Genomic DNA, 15,749 nt, shown 5'->3' on the forward strand with positions numbered 1-15,749 from the left:
ATTATCCTGAGTAATTGCACACTTTTATAAAACAGTACTTCTTTGATATTGTTGGTAAAGAAGATTTGACACAACTTTACTTAATTTTGCTTTGGCATTTAGATATTATCTTTCATTCCTGTCCTGGAGGAGTAAAGTATGTAGATTGTAACAGATTTTACTGGTCATTCTGGTCCATGTATCATCTTTTCCCTTCACCTCTGGTTACTGTGCTCTTAACTTTTTGAATTTCAAATCTGTACCTTTAGACCGCTATATTGTTGGAAAGGTGGTTCCTCTCTACCTTTTGATCCCAAAGAAATGGGATGGCCACCTGAGGGTATACCTTTTATGCCATGTGAGTCTGGACAAATGTATGATCGATATCGCGCAAAACAAAAAACAATGGCTATTTTCCACAAATCAAACAAAGCCAGTTTTAGCCATGCGCCTTTCATCTGACAGTCTTATAGATCACTAACAAAAATCATTCAACTTAAAAAAAAAATGATGGGCAATTCTAGACTTTAGAATTTGTTGCTAGCCATTTGGTTAAGTGCTCAATTCTTCAATAAGTTTTTTTTCCCTTACATTTATGAAATTTGATAGACCTCTAGTGGCAATAAAAGTATTGCATTAGATTTGCCATATTACTGAGGGAAATCTTAATAACTTCACATACTGCCCTGAGTTTTAGCAAGTTGATCAGTGTATATTCTGTTAACTAATGTTTAGGTAAATCTGGTGAATGCATAATGTATAGAATAATGACGTTCTATCAAATTTCTCTTTTGGGGTACAGTAATTCTCATTCAGTTTGGCTTTGGACAGAGGTATGTCAGATGCCTGTTGGGTCTCTGGCTTGGGTCAGCTCAACAGTGAAAATATCTGGATTGCCCATCTTTTGCATTAGAGAGAAATTAGAGCTACCAAGAAATGGAGAGACTTTTGCTTTCATTCTGTCTCTTTTTGGGTAAAATTGGGGGATCATCAATTTTGTACAGTATTTTCAGTTCTTAAAGGAATCATTCATTTTGTGTATACAAATGATTCCTACCCAATTAAGGTGGCTTACCGGCATAAGATCCATTTTGTAATGTATATAAAAATCAAGCTGGTTACTTATGAAATATATTTACATATTTTACTGCTGCCAAAAATTGAAAGCATGAATAAAGTTAACATTATTGATGAGAATTAACTATCAATAGATTAATAATGTTTATGAATACATGCATCAGTATACAGAGCCCCAAGGTTGATCACGAAGGAATTAAGAACACCAAATTATGCTCACGCAGTTTCCTAAACATCTTCCACTGCCAATACTGTAATTTCACTTCATACCTATAGATGGCATGTTTTGATAACTACAGGCAGTTTCTCTGCACATTTTTCAACAAAAATAAGTTCTTCATTGAAATTTCTCTTCTTGAAATCTCTGCTAATATTTAATCCAAAAATTGGCACAATGGGTAAATTGCTGTTATCGTGTGTGGCTTGTTTGTAACTACTATAGCAGGTGTATGATGTACATGATTAAAAGCTATTCCAGCTTTCATAGCTTATCAAATGACAGCTATGGTGTTACACCAAAGCTGTAGTATGAACAGTACAATTAACACTGTACCCTGAAAACAAATTAGCTGAAAAAGAAGTCTTTCTATTGCAATCATTTGAATAGATGCTGCCATTTGGTGGTTGGCTTTTGACCATTTAAAATTTTAACTTTTAATCTCAAACCCTAAGTAGCCATATCTGCTACCAGTTATTTTCAAATTGGCTGTAATCTTTGTTATTTGAAGCACGTGGAAACAAGAAATTGAAGTAAAATAGGACATTCTCTGAAGAGATATGTTTAACCTCCTTGTAATTAGAACTTCAAAGTGAAATGTAAAATGTAATGGTTGTCACAGTTGTTAAAGAAGGACCCAGTAAGCGTTTTCTAAAATTGTGTGCATGTATCTGAATTAATGCTTAAATAAATTGTTTCATAAAAGGACTGAACTAATGTTTAAATAAATTGTTTAACGAAAGGACTGCAGGAATACATTTAGATTTCATTGACTATCAGATAATACATGAAAAGTGTTATGAAAAATGTATCATTTAGATCTATCTAATTCTCTCAGCAGATATTTAATATCAGTCTGACAGGATACGTATATTTTCTGGTGGCCTTGGTGTAAATTCCGCAATTCTAAAATGTATCTAAGATACTGACAAATTCCCTGATTTTCCCCTCCAGTATAATTTTAAACAGCTAGTTTGTAATAATTTGCTATACTTAATTATAAATTGACTTTCTAAATGGAAGTTGGATCATCTTTTGGAATTTATGCAACTTTATTATCTTAATGTCCTATCTAGATTTTAATAACTGATTTTAAAAAAAAATCTAAATAGGTTTCGTCATGCTACAATCAAAATATTAAATCTTAAAGCAGACTTTTCTGACATCTTCTTGGCCATTAGGTGTTCCATGTTTTTTTGGTCAGTTCCTGATGTGATGTTATCTAATTAATAAAAGTCTAGTGACTGTCACTTGAACATTTTTTAGTACCTAATTATTGATACGTGAACTTTCACACTGAGCGTCAGAAGGCTACTCGACTGGGAAAAGCAGATGATGATACAGGGATATGGGGAGAGAGCAGGGCAATGGGATTCATTTTGGATTTCTTCAGCAAAGAACTGGCACAGACAGGATGACTAAATGGTCATGACCTGTGCTATAAATTTAGATGATTCTACGGGAAGGGGAGGGATATGACTGCCAGCAAACTTTACTAAACTTCTTTCTTTGGTATGTTAAATATATACACTTTGAAGTGAGCTTGGAGGCCTTGTGGAATTAATACATTGTCCTTTTACCTTTAGGACCCAGATTCAAATCCAGCAAAGGGTGATGGGATGAAAGGCCATGAGGATATTGGTGTTGGAAGTTCTCTTCTGAAGTGAGTTGTTAAGAAATATTGAGGCAGAGCACAAGGAGCTTTATGTTCCTGCCCTCGAGAGTATTGATGCAGATTGCAAGTGTTGAAAAATGTTAAGTTTATTGCCTTGACATCCCTCGCCTTCATGAATCATAGAATCTTACAACATAGAAAGAGGCCATTCGGCCCGTCGTACCTCTGCCGGCTCTTAAGAGCTGTCCAATTTAGTCTCACACCCCAGCTTTTTCCCCATAACCCTTCAAATTTGTCCTCCAAGTCCATGTCCAATTGCCTTTTGAAAGTTCCTATGTAATCTGCTTCCACCACATTTTCAGGTAGAGCCTGCCAGATCTTTACAATGCTCTGTGTGAAAAAAAATTCTCATTTCTCCTTCTAGTTCTTTTGCCAATTATTTTAAATCTACGCCCTCTGGTTACCGACCCACTTGCCAGAGGAAACAGTTTCTCCCAACTTGCTCTATCAAAACCCCTCATAATTTTGAATACCTCTATTAGGTTTCCCTTCTTTGCTCTAAGGAGAACAATCCCTGCTTCTCCAATCTCTCCACATAACTGAAGTTCCTCATTCCTAGTATCATCCTGGTAAACCTCCTCTGTACCCTCTCCAAGGCCTTGACATCCTTCCTGACGTGTGGTGTCCTGAGTTGTACAGAATACCTCAGCTGAGGCCTATCCAGTGATTTGTGAAGGTTTAGCATGACTTCCTTGTCTTTGTATTCAATGCCCCTATTTACAAAGCCAAATACACTTTCGTAACCGCCTTATCAACTTGCCCTGCCATCGTCAAAGATTTGTGAATATGCAGCCCCTTGTCCCTCTGCTCTGCACGCCCCTCAAAACTGTACCATTTAGATTATTTTGCCTCTCCATGTTGTTCCTCCCAAAATGCATCACTTCACACTTAGCATTAATTTGCATCTGCCATATGTCTGCCCATTTCACCAGCCTGTCTACGTCCTCCTGAAGTCTGCAACAATTCTCCTCACTATTTACTATGTTGCCAAGTTTTGTATTATCTGCAAACTTCGAAACTGTACTCCCTATACCCAAGTCCAGGTCATTTATATATAACAAGAAAAGCAATACTCTTAATACTGACCCATGGGGAACCCCACTGCATACTTCTCTCCAGTCAGAGAAACATCTGTTCACCACTACTCTCTGCCTCCTATCTCTTAGCCAATTATGTACCCAAGTTACCACCATTTCTTTAATACCATGTGCTTCTGTTTTCCAAACAAGTCTGTTATGTGGTACTTTATCAAATGCTTCTTGAAAGTCCATACATACAACATCTACCGTACTACCTTCATCAGCCCTCTCTGATACTTCATCAAAGAACTCAATCAGGTTAGTCAGACATGATTTGCCTTTAAAAAAATCATGCTGGCTGTCCTTATTAACCCATACTTCTCCACGTGAGAATTAATTTTGTACTTGACAACGGTCTCTAGTAGTTTTCCCACCACTGACGTTAGACTGGCTGTCCTGTACTTACCGGGTTTATCCCTCTCTCCTTTTTTGAATAGGGGTGTAACATTTGCAACCCACCAGTCCTCTAACACCACTCCCATATCCAAGTAGAATTGAAAGATTGTGGTCAGAGCTTCTGCTATCTCCAGCCTTGCTTCCCCCAGCAACCTAGGATACATCTCATCTGGACCAGGTGACTTGTTGAATGTTGCCAACCTATTTAGCACTTCCCTTCTATCTATTTTTATCCTATCTAATATCTCTACTCCCTCCTTTTAACTTTATTAACTTCATCCTCTTGTGAAGACAGATGCAAAGTACTCATTCAGTATCTGTCATGTCCTCTGCCTCCACAAGAAAATTTCCTTCTTTGTCCCTAATCAGTCCCACCATTCCTTTAGCTATCCTTTTACTTTTTATATGTTTATAAAAAGATTATTGGGTTCCCTTTTATGTTACCCGCTAATCTTGTCTCTTTGTCTCTCTCTGCCCTTACATCGTTTTTCAATTTCCCCCTGCACACTCTATTCAACCTTGTTTTCTACTGTTTTCTGTACCTGACATTTGTCATAAACCTCCTTTTTCTGTTTTATTTTAACCTCTCTTTCCTTTGTCATCCAGGGAGCTCTGGCTTTGGATGCCCTATCTTTTGTTATGGGAATATGCTTGGTTTATACTCTAACTATCTGTGCCTTGAAGGCCTGCCATTGCTCATTTACTGTTTCCTTGGCCAATCTTTGTTTCCAACCTGTGCTAGATCCCTTCTCAAGTCACTTTATTTCAGTTGGGTATTTTCACCTTTGATTTTTCTTTGTCCCTTTCCATAACTAAACCTAATTATATTATAATCATTATTACCCAGATGTTTTCCCACTGAAACACACCCCACTTGCCCTACTTAATTTCCTAGAACTAAATGCAGCACTGTTTGCTTCCTCGGGCTAGAAACATACTGATTAAGAAAGTTCTCTTGTATACATTTTAGGAATTCTTCATTCTCCTTGCCCTTTACACTTTTTTTCCAAGTCTATATTAGGGTAATTGGAAGTCCCCTACATTTATCTGAAATTTTCCTACAAATTTGCTCCTCCATCTTCTCATATTTGGGCATCTATGGTAAACACCCAGCTCCTTTCCTGTTCCTTAACTCTAACCAAATAGATTCAGTCTCTGAACCCTCTAGCATATTATCCCTCTGTAGAACTGTAATATTGATCAATACTGCCACCACACTGCACCGCCCCCCCCCCACCCCCACCCCCAACCCCAATCTTTTTTCCTTACCTGTCCCTCCTGAATACATTATAGCCAGGAATGTTTAGTTTCCATTCCTGCCCATTTCTCCGTTACAGCCACTATATCATCATGTGGCAACTTGTGCCTGCAGCTCAACGACCTTATTTGTAACACTCCTCGCGTTAACACACATGCATTCCAACACCATGCTAGTCTGCTTTGCTTTTTTTCCTCCATCTAATTCTTGCTCTTTCTGAACTATTCTGTTGCTTTTGTCCCTCCTAGTTTTCTATGCACCTTATCTCTCCTCTCTGCTACGTCCTGGTTCCCCTCCCCCTGCTAAATTTGTTTAAACTCTCTCCCACAGCACTAGTTAACCTCCCCGTGAGGATATTGGTCCCAGGCCTGTTCAGGTGCAACCTGTCCAGCTTGTACAGGTCTCCTCCTGCCCGGGAACTGGTCCCAATGCCTCAGGAATCTGAAGCCCTTCCCCCTGCACTACTTCTCCAGCCTGCACTATCTTCCTGTTTCTGTACTCACTAGCACGTAGCACTGGGAATAATCCAGAGATTACTACCTTCGGGGTCCTGCTCTTTAATTTTTTTTTCTAGCTCCTAAAACTCTGCCTGTAGGACCTGAACCCTTTTCCTACCTATGTCATTGGTTCCAATATGGACCACGACCTCTGGCTGTTCGCCTTCCCCTTCAGAATGTCCTGCACTCGTTCAGTGATATCCTTTGCCATGGCATCAGGGAGGTAACCCACCACTCGGGACTCAAGTCTGTGGTTACAGAAATGCCTGTCTATCCCCCTGACAATCGAATCCCCTACAATAACTGCATTTCTACTCTTTTTTTGTTTGTGCCCACCTCGTGCAGCCAAGTTTCCCACAGTGCCATGGATTTGCATCTGACTGCTCTCCCCCGAAGTGTCATTGCCCTTACTGGTATTCAACACTGAATACCGGTTTGTGAGTGCCACACTCCCAGGGGATTCCTGTACTTGCCTCCCTTTGTCTTTTAGTCTGCCTGGTGGTCACCCGCTGCCTCTCCTCCTGAACTCTCTGTAGCTGCGGAATGACCACCTCCTAAAACATGCCATCCACAAAACTCTCAGCTTCCCGTATTCACTGTAGTGACGCCAGCCGTCCCTTCAGCTCAAAAACTCTGAGCTTGAGCAGTTGGTGGCACTTCCTGCATATGTGGTAACTGCCAGGACAGTGTTCTGGGAGTTCCCTCATGGCACAGGATGTGTATGCGACAGGCCCCAGCTGTCCTGCCATGTTAGCTACAGGAATTTAAAACTGTTGGTTTAACTTTAAAGCTATTTAACTGTTTAGCTAACACTAAAACACTAACCACTTTAAAAAAAAAACATTAACCACGAAAAACACTAACCAATAAACTAAATACTTACACTAACTTACCCCTGCTGCTCCTCCTTGTGTTGTGACGACACTTTTTGATTTTCTGTCTTTTTTCAGACTCATCGCCTCTCGATGCTCTGTTGCTGCTGGTTCTCTTGTGCTCCTTATGTAGCTGCTCTTCAGGCCTCCCCCACGATGCTCTGCTAGTTCTCTCGCGCTCCTTATGTAGCCGCTCTTCAGGCCTCCCACAATGCTCTGCCGGTTCTCTCGTGCTCCTTATGTAGCCGCTCCTCGGGCCTCCTGTGATGAGCACAAAAATAATACAACAAAATGTAAACAAAAATGATTAAAAATTAATTTCTTGATCATTTCCAACGTAGACAGGATCTGGTTTAATTCGCATCCCTGGAACTCAGTGAACACCAGCTTGGAAATCCATTTAACTGATTTAGACATAACATTTTGGTCTGTAATTTCGTTGTTTTCAAATGGGTCACAAAGCTATATTTAAAAGAAAATTTAGCTTCATGATTGAAGGCTGCTGCAAAAATTTTAGAATAGTCAATTTAAAAAATCAACTCTACATTTTACCAGTGCTACTAGTTACATCATCCTGGTTTCAGTATGGACAGTGTAAACAGCAATATTGATTTTAATAGGGTTGCTGACTAAGTCTGCATTGGTATAAAAGCATGGATTGTACTGCCTCAAATATTAGTTGACAATAATGGGCTTTATACCTTAATCAGAATCCGTGAAGGATCTCTGAAAACTGAAGTTCAGTTTTAACGATCATGTTAACGTAGCTCCAGCAACAAATCAGTTTTAGCCATAGTGCATGTCATCAAGCATTGCTGCCAAAATTCATAATACAGAATATATTTTCCAAATGGATTAATACTGGATTTATGCGAGTAGCTGTGTGTTTTCACTTAAAAGTTATAGCCTTACAATTGCATTGAAGTTCAGACATGCTTCACCTTATAATGCTGAACCTGAAAAAAAATTAAAATATTTCTAACTGTTACTTCCTATGTGGTCATTCCCTTAAGTCATTGATTTCTAAACCAGAATGTTTCCTTCAAGAAGTATACTGTTCCTTATTCTGAATGACTGACCTTCCTCTCTGTAATACACTTTTGATAACTCCTTGGTTTAATCTGATTGATCTCAAGTGTGCAGCCCTGCTGCTGGTACAATTGGCCCCAGTGTCCTTGGCCTAGGAAAGGTTTTAAAAAAAAAATGTCCATTGTTCCCACTTTTGATCACCATCCATGTTGGAATTGCATGTGTGTAGGTATCAGGCAAGGATAGATTTAGCTGTTATGCCCATCATTACTATCTAGGTTCTGATGAAGAGTAGCTGCCAGAGGCTGGCATTGGAAGTGGAAAAAATCACATTGGTACATTAAGGAGCTTTGCTTTAAGGTTGATAATTAACTACATTGTTGGAACAGAGCAGAGGGAATTCTGGTGTAACTGACCTGAGATGCCTGATGACGCTGGTTGCCAGAGAAATATGGTTTCATTCTTCACCTTGATGTGCAAATAAATCACCAAAAATAAAAATCTCCACTTGCCCAAGCGTCTTATTAACCATTTCTTTGCTAATCTCTGGTTCCATAAAATTCTAATCATCTCCTTGGTAACTGGATTAATCTCCTACAGTGAATATTGAACTTAACTTTCATAAGTTCAGTCTTACCTCTCCAGATCCCGTGGCCTGAAAATGAGGACACGGAGCAGAGCAGGCATTGCACATGCCTGTTCATGTGCGAATCTCATTATTATGGGTTAGGTGTGCAGCCAGCTGCTTATTGGGTGTGTGCCTGTATGGGGGTGGGCGGGAAATCAGGAGTCTTTGATGCCACCTAAAGGCAGCCAGGAGTCTTTGATGCCACCTAAAGGCAGCCAGCACCCTTTAAAGGTGAGTGCACTGTGGCTGTAGACGGGTAGGGGGACTGCTTCCAAACAGAAAAATGGCTGCAAGACCTGTAGATTTGGCCCCAAGGTTCGCTGATGCTGCTTTGGATTCTGTGGTTCTATGGAGACGCTGGTCCAGGAGGAAGATCCTGTTTCTCTTTTCTTTTCCCCCCGCCCCCGAAGCAGAAAGCCCACCACCAACACCTCCGTCGCCAGTAGGAAGAGGTGGCTGAGGAGGTCAATGCGAGGAGATGAGCTCCCTGGACATGGCTGCAATGCTGAAAGAAGTTCAATGACCTCAGTAGAATTGTCAAGGTAAGAATCACAACTCTCAGCTCAACTAGTCTTTCCTCACACCTGGAACACCTGCAGTCCCACTACTCTCAATACTCCCCTCCCTCACTTCCCTTCACTCCTACAATCACTGCACCACACTTCACTCCACCTGCTTCTCCTCCTACTCACGCACTCTGCAACTTGCTCTCAGCATCATTGCAACCTTCACTTCTCACATCTTGCACACCATACCTGCAGCTCACAAGTGACTGAACATGACAGTGGGGCCCACTATGATGGAGCCTATGGTGACAGCTCATACTGCTGCCATCGTGGTTCTGGAGGTCAACATTGACTGGGGCCTCCAGAAAGTTACATCACTTCTGCATTCTGCTCTGGAGCAGAGCCGTCACAATGCTGAGGCACGGCCCTAGGCGAGTGGCATTGGCTCCGTGGGAGAGGCACCTGCTGTCCTCTCTCAGGATATGCCTGCTCCCCCACCACACACTGCCACTGCCCTGTCAGTGCCACACAGCCAGCTGGGCCAGACTCCCTTGGCCCACACCAAAATCCTGTAGCTGGATCCTGCACCCCTCAAACTGTTGCCACAGAGGAAACACCTCGTGAGCACTAGGATAGGTAATTGAGCACACAAGACCGCCATTAGGAGGTCGCACAAGAGTGAGTCTTAATTATTCCAGTTAATTGTTCATAACTGAAGTGAGTTGTTGAAGTAAAGTTTCAGTTTTTTGTCCAGGGAGCAGCCCGATCCAATATTGTGGGTTGCGCACTTCTGGCACATGAGCATCACCTGCCATGTTGGACCTTAGGCGCACATTTAATGTCTGAAAAACGATTGCGGCAACAGAATTTCTAGGCCTGTGTCTTCCTTTTGCTCAATGGTTTGCTCTGAAAACACTAAAAAGGTCACCTGACAGATGTGACTGATGTATACAAGGGGAAAAGAGACAGGTATAGTGTCTCCAATAATATAATACTGAAAGTTATAGAACGTATTAAGAACAAAGAAGCCAGTCTATTTATAGCATACTCTACAGGAAATGGAAAATTGTAATCTGCATTATTTTGTAAATTGTTCAGAAAAGTTACTGCAGCCCTTCAAGGATTAACTCACTAATTAATGTAGTTGAGTTTGACTTGTATTAATCACAGTTAATAAATTTCTTTAAAGGTCTGTATAATTCAGAGAGGAAAACTGGTCGAGGAATAGAATAAATGTTATTTGTTTCCTGTAATTCACATAGAAAATCTGAATGCATTAGTAGGGAATAAAAATATATTTTGCAGAGGAAACAATTTGCTTAATCTTCTGAGAATGTTACAACAGCACTTAAAGCCTTTTCTGCTGAAAGGAGTTTTGACCTGTTCACATGGGGACCAAAGATCCAGGAAGGGACTATTACTTAAATAGAAAGAAAATAACGTGTATGGAAAATGAAAGAGATCAGGGGGTCTTGATTGACAATAAATTGAAGCTATCGCAACTATGCCTGGTGGTAAAGCAAATCAGAGGTTGGGATGTATTAAATGGTCAACATTGAACCAAAATAGTGAGGTAATCCTGCCACTTTATAAATCGTTGATGCAACTGCACTTAGAATGCTGTGTACAGTTCTGGTTGCCACAGTACAAAAAAGGATATTGCAGCTATTGAGAGGATACAGAAGAGAGAAACCAGAAAGATTGAGGGGATGGAGTGATTGATTATGTAAATTGAATAACCCTATTTTTCCTCACAATTTAGTTTATTCAGTTCAAGTTTTCTTTCCAAAATCCATACCAATTTGAAGTCTGTCATCGTAATGTTATTTGTAGGCAAAGGTGTTTTCTTTCATTTTTTTACAGGAATTTGACTCGCTGCTTCATAAAAGCTGATCACAGATTCACTGGAGAGATTTGGGAACCTGAACAGAGGTGGATTAAAATGGAAAAAGATAAATAGAAATGAAATGAATGGTGAGAGGCAGCCTGATGAGACTGCTTTTTGGAAAACTGCAAATATTTACATTCTGAAAATCTATTTGACTTTTATGGATATTAGTGCTCACGACACCTTTGCTGATCAGTTTTTCTGACCTAGCAGCTTCACACTAGTTTTCTGATGCCTGCCTTCAGGAAATTATTTGGTAACATCATACAGAAGCAATGCTGTTTTACTCACAGGCCGCAGAAAATTTTTTGGATTCTATAGCTGGACAAATGTTTGGATTAACATTACTTTGGAAATTTGTCACATTGTTACACAAGTGACTTGATATCTTTCAGGGCCATTTTTTTGTCTTGACAATTTTAAGAAAAAATTAGATGTGAGTAAAAGGTAGAGATGTAAAATCTGTAGAAGACACCAATGGGCTCTTCATCCATGTTTAGTGATGATCTGAGGATTCATGTGCCTCCCGAGATTAATGAATGTTAATGAAAATTTTGGATAAAAGCAAAATCTTGCTTGTTAAGACTACTAAGAGGAACTTGTGCAATATTCCCCAGCTGTTTGACATGAAAAGTGAAAATCTTACACTAGGTCAGAATTGATGTCGGTGAGGTTAATAACGAGTGAAATTCAAAAGTAACACCTCAGCAGTGACAATCCTATCAGTATTAGGGTGTTGGCCTTGGCTCAGTGGTAGCATTCTCGCCTCTGAGTCACATGGTTGTGGGTTCAAGTCCTACTCCAGAGACTTAAGCACATAATTTAGGCTGGCAATTCAGTGGAGTAGTAAGGGGGCGCTGCACTGTCGGAGGTGCTGTCTTTCAGATGGGACATTAAACTGAGGCCCCATTTGCCTCCTCGGGTGGCACTGTTGCGCAGAAGTGCAGGGGAGTTCTCCCCTGTGCCTGGCCAATATTTAAAACCGATTATCTGGTCATTATCTCATTGGTACCTGTGGGACTTTGCTGTGCACAAATTGGTTGCCGCATTTCCTACATTATAACAGTGACAACACTTCAAAAGTACTTCATTGCACTTTGGGACGTCCTGAGATCATGAAAGGCACTATATAAATGCAAGTTTGTTGTTTGTTCCTTCCTTTGACTGTACTAACGAAACACAGGAAAAGGTAAATTCAAAGAATAGCAAAATTATTCACACAGGGTAAAGGCTTCTGTAAGTAAAAGGGTGATCAGTCAAAACTTTTCAGGTTGTCTCAATAGGAAAAAATAATTTTCTTGGCTGGAGGGGATTATTATTGTCTGTATAAAATTGAGGGGAGATTTACCATCACCTTACAGAGAACATGCAGTTAACTGAGGTAGTGAAATTCATGTTTCTTTCTCATTGTTTATGACATGTAGGGACATGAGGGTAAATTATGATTTTTCTCAATTTTTGTTGAGCGATTTAGTGCAACTATTACGTATCCACTGATGTATTAACAAAGTTTATGACATTTTATAACTGTTAATTTGTTCGTCAACTGCTTGAGAAGTGTTAAAGAATCGCTGTTAGAGCTGGTTTTGATTGGATGTGTTTTTTTCATTAGTTGGTCAAAAATGGACATTTCCCTCTTTTTTTTACCAACAGGAAAATATGAACCTCTGTTCCCTTGCCTTACTGTTTCAGATGGTATTTCAGCTGTTCATTCATTTGCAACTCATCACTGTGCATGTTAATGAGAATCATTGGTTCTGTTGTCACTTATGTTATAACTATGTACACATAAAACGCTGCAGTTTGTGAAATGCATTGCATAACTTTTTATTTACCAGGTACCTAGAAGAAATCAGAAATAATGCAAAATCTCAAAATAAAAAAAATTATTTTAAATTTATCTTTATCAGTGCATTTCAACCAGTGCTGATATTCTAACATTAGAAGTTTTTAGCTTTGTTTTGTAAATGCAATGCTACATTGCTAAGTACCCTTCAACTTTGCTACCTCTCTGCCCAACTTCAGAAACCTCTAGAAAACCCAGGTCCTCAACAATGCCTTCAGTCATGTCTCCTAATGCTGTTTGTTCTGCTACTTGTTTGTTTTTCTGTGGAGTGTCTAGGGATGCTCACTATGTTAAAGATGTTACGTAAATGCAAGTTGTTGTGATTAAGCCTACCATGCTTTCTACAAGTAAAACTGACATCCTGCACACAACCACTGCTATTTTCTTTTCTTTCTCCCCACTAAGTCATCCTCAAACTGCCTGTTGCAACACTTGGACACCTTACCTGACAGTAAAAACACTTGAATGTTTCTCTCCAGTTCTTTATGATTGTACACCTCAATGACTGCATATTGTCTTTAACGCAATAAGCTGGGATAAATCCTTAGAATTGCTTTGCTATGAATTTGAAGCTCCCTCCATAGTGTCCAATTAATAAAAGAACAAGTATTTGCACCATGCAAAGCTGAGAAAGTGGGAAAGTGGACTGCTCCCTGCCTCCACCACGCTGCTGTGAACATAAAGATTTACATGAAGGTCATTCATGGGTGTCTTCCCCATCTGATTTGCTGTCTCTACATGTAGGGAAAGTGTCTGGCCTCTGGAATCTGGCCATACCCATTACAACACAGTTAAGCCTGAGAACAGTACACGGAGGGGAAATTGTAGGCATGATCCATATTGCAGCATTACACTGCACACCATGTTTTGAAAAAGACTTGCATTTACATAGCTGCTTATCATGTCTTCAGTCATGTCCGCAAAATGCTTCAACTAGGAGTTACTTTGAAGTGTGCAGTACTGTTGTTTTGTGGGTACAAACAACAATTTGTGGATGCGAAGATCCCACAAGCAGCAATGAGATGAATGACTAGTTAATGTTATTGGTGAGGGAGGAATGATGGCAAAAGAAGAGACCTGCTTTTTTTTCGCATAGTACCAGGGACTTTGGTTCAAACTTTCATCTGAAGGATGGTACCTTCAACAATGAAGCATTCCCTTGATACTGCACTGAAGTGTGAGGCTAGATTACATGCTCAAATCCTGGAGTGGGCTTTGAACCCACAGTCGCCTGACTTAGAAGTGAGTGCTGCCATCCAAGTCAAGCTGGCACTCATTAAAAATTGCCACAAGGTAACTAGTCTCTTGATAGGGGCAAGCACTTGGTGTTTCTTTGCTTAAGCTCAGCCCTAGCACTGCTCCACTAAAAACAATAAGGGAGCAAAGAGGCAGGGAGCTGGGGCTGAATGAAGAAATTTAAGTTTTCTTCATCCAATCTTATAAATGCTAAGAAGATCTTAGCCCAGATCGGAAGGCCACCAACTACAGGGAGTTTTTAAAAAAATATTGGAACCCCATTTTTAAAATATATATATAAAAGGGAGTACTTGCTTAAAAAAAGTTATTGAACATAAGGCCATAGTGAAGGCTTATTCTGCTGTATTACTGTAACACCTCAATTTACATCTACATTGCCAAACTGCACTTTTGTTGATCTTTAGTTTACGTGAAAATAATTATAATGAAGTAATTACAGATTACGAGGAAACATGGTAAGAAGAGAAAACACTTGCTGTTTCTGACCCACCTGAGATCTTTTGGCATTACATGGAAATATTTCTGATCTTAAATCACTTCAGTTTTTTGCTTATAGTAGGTTTCCTCTGATCAAAAATTAATTGAAAAATTACTTTTCATTGTCTCCATATACTTACAATTTAGATAATAGAGTTAGATAATTTGATTCTGTTTGTTATTTTATACTGTCATTGAGACTTATTACAAAAAATGTATTTTTCTCCCTTTCCCTGCTCTTGATCTCTGTGTATACACCATCCAAGGCTGAACAGCAAATAATCTGCCACATTGAAACTAGTTGTGGCTCTGGGATGACTCGCACACTCCCACTGGATAAGTATTTGGACTCCACTTGGACCCTTCCAATGCTGGCACATAGCTGAGAGCAAGAACTTGGCATCTGGGTAATTGTTGGTGTGAACCCCCAGTCCACCTCTCCATGGTGCAGAATGTTAATGCAGTAAAGCAACCATGGTCAACAAATGTGGTAAGAGGCAGTAAGGCTTATAGAAATGCGAGGGAAAGTGGAAATCTAGGAACATAGGAACAGGAGTAGGCCATTCAGCCCCTCGTGCCTGCTCCAACATTTGATAAGATCATGGCTGATCTGTGATCTAACTCCATATACCTGCCTTTGGCCCCTATCCGTTAATACCTTTGCCAAAAAGCTATCTATCTCAGATTTAAATTTAGCAATTGAGCTAGTATCAATTGCCGTTTGCGGAAGAGAGATCCAAACTTCTACCATCCTTTTGTGTGTAGAAATGTTTTCTAATCTCGCTCCTGAAAGGTCTGGCTCTAATTTTTAGACTGTGCCCCCTACTCCTAAAATCCCCAACCAGCGGAAATAGCTTCTCTCTATCCACCCTATCTGTTCCCCTTAATATCTAATAAACTTCGATCAGATCACCCCTTAACCTTCGAAACTCCAGAGAATACAACCCCAATTTGTGTAATCTCTCCTTGTAACTTAACCCTCGAAGTCCGGGTATCATTCTAGTAAACCTACGCTGCACTCCCTCCAAGGCCAATATGTCCTTCCGAAGGTGCGGTGCCCAGAACTGC

The sequence above is a fragment of the Heptranchias perlo genome, chromosome 10, assembly GCF_035084215.1.
Source record: "Heptranchias perlo isolate sHepPer1 chromosome 10, sHepPer1.hap1, whole genome shotgun sequence".
Classification (NCBI taxonomy): Eukaryota; Metazoa; Chordata; class Chondrichthyes; order Hexanchiformes; family Hexanchidae; genus Heptranchias; species Heptranchias perlo.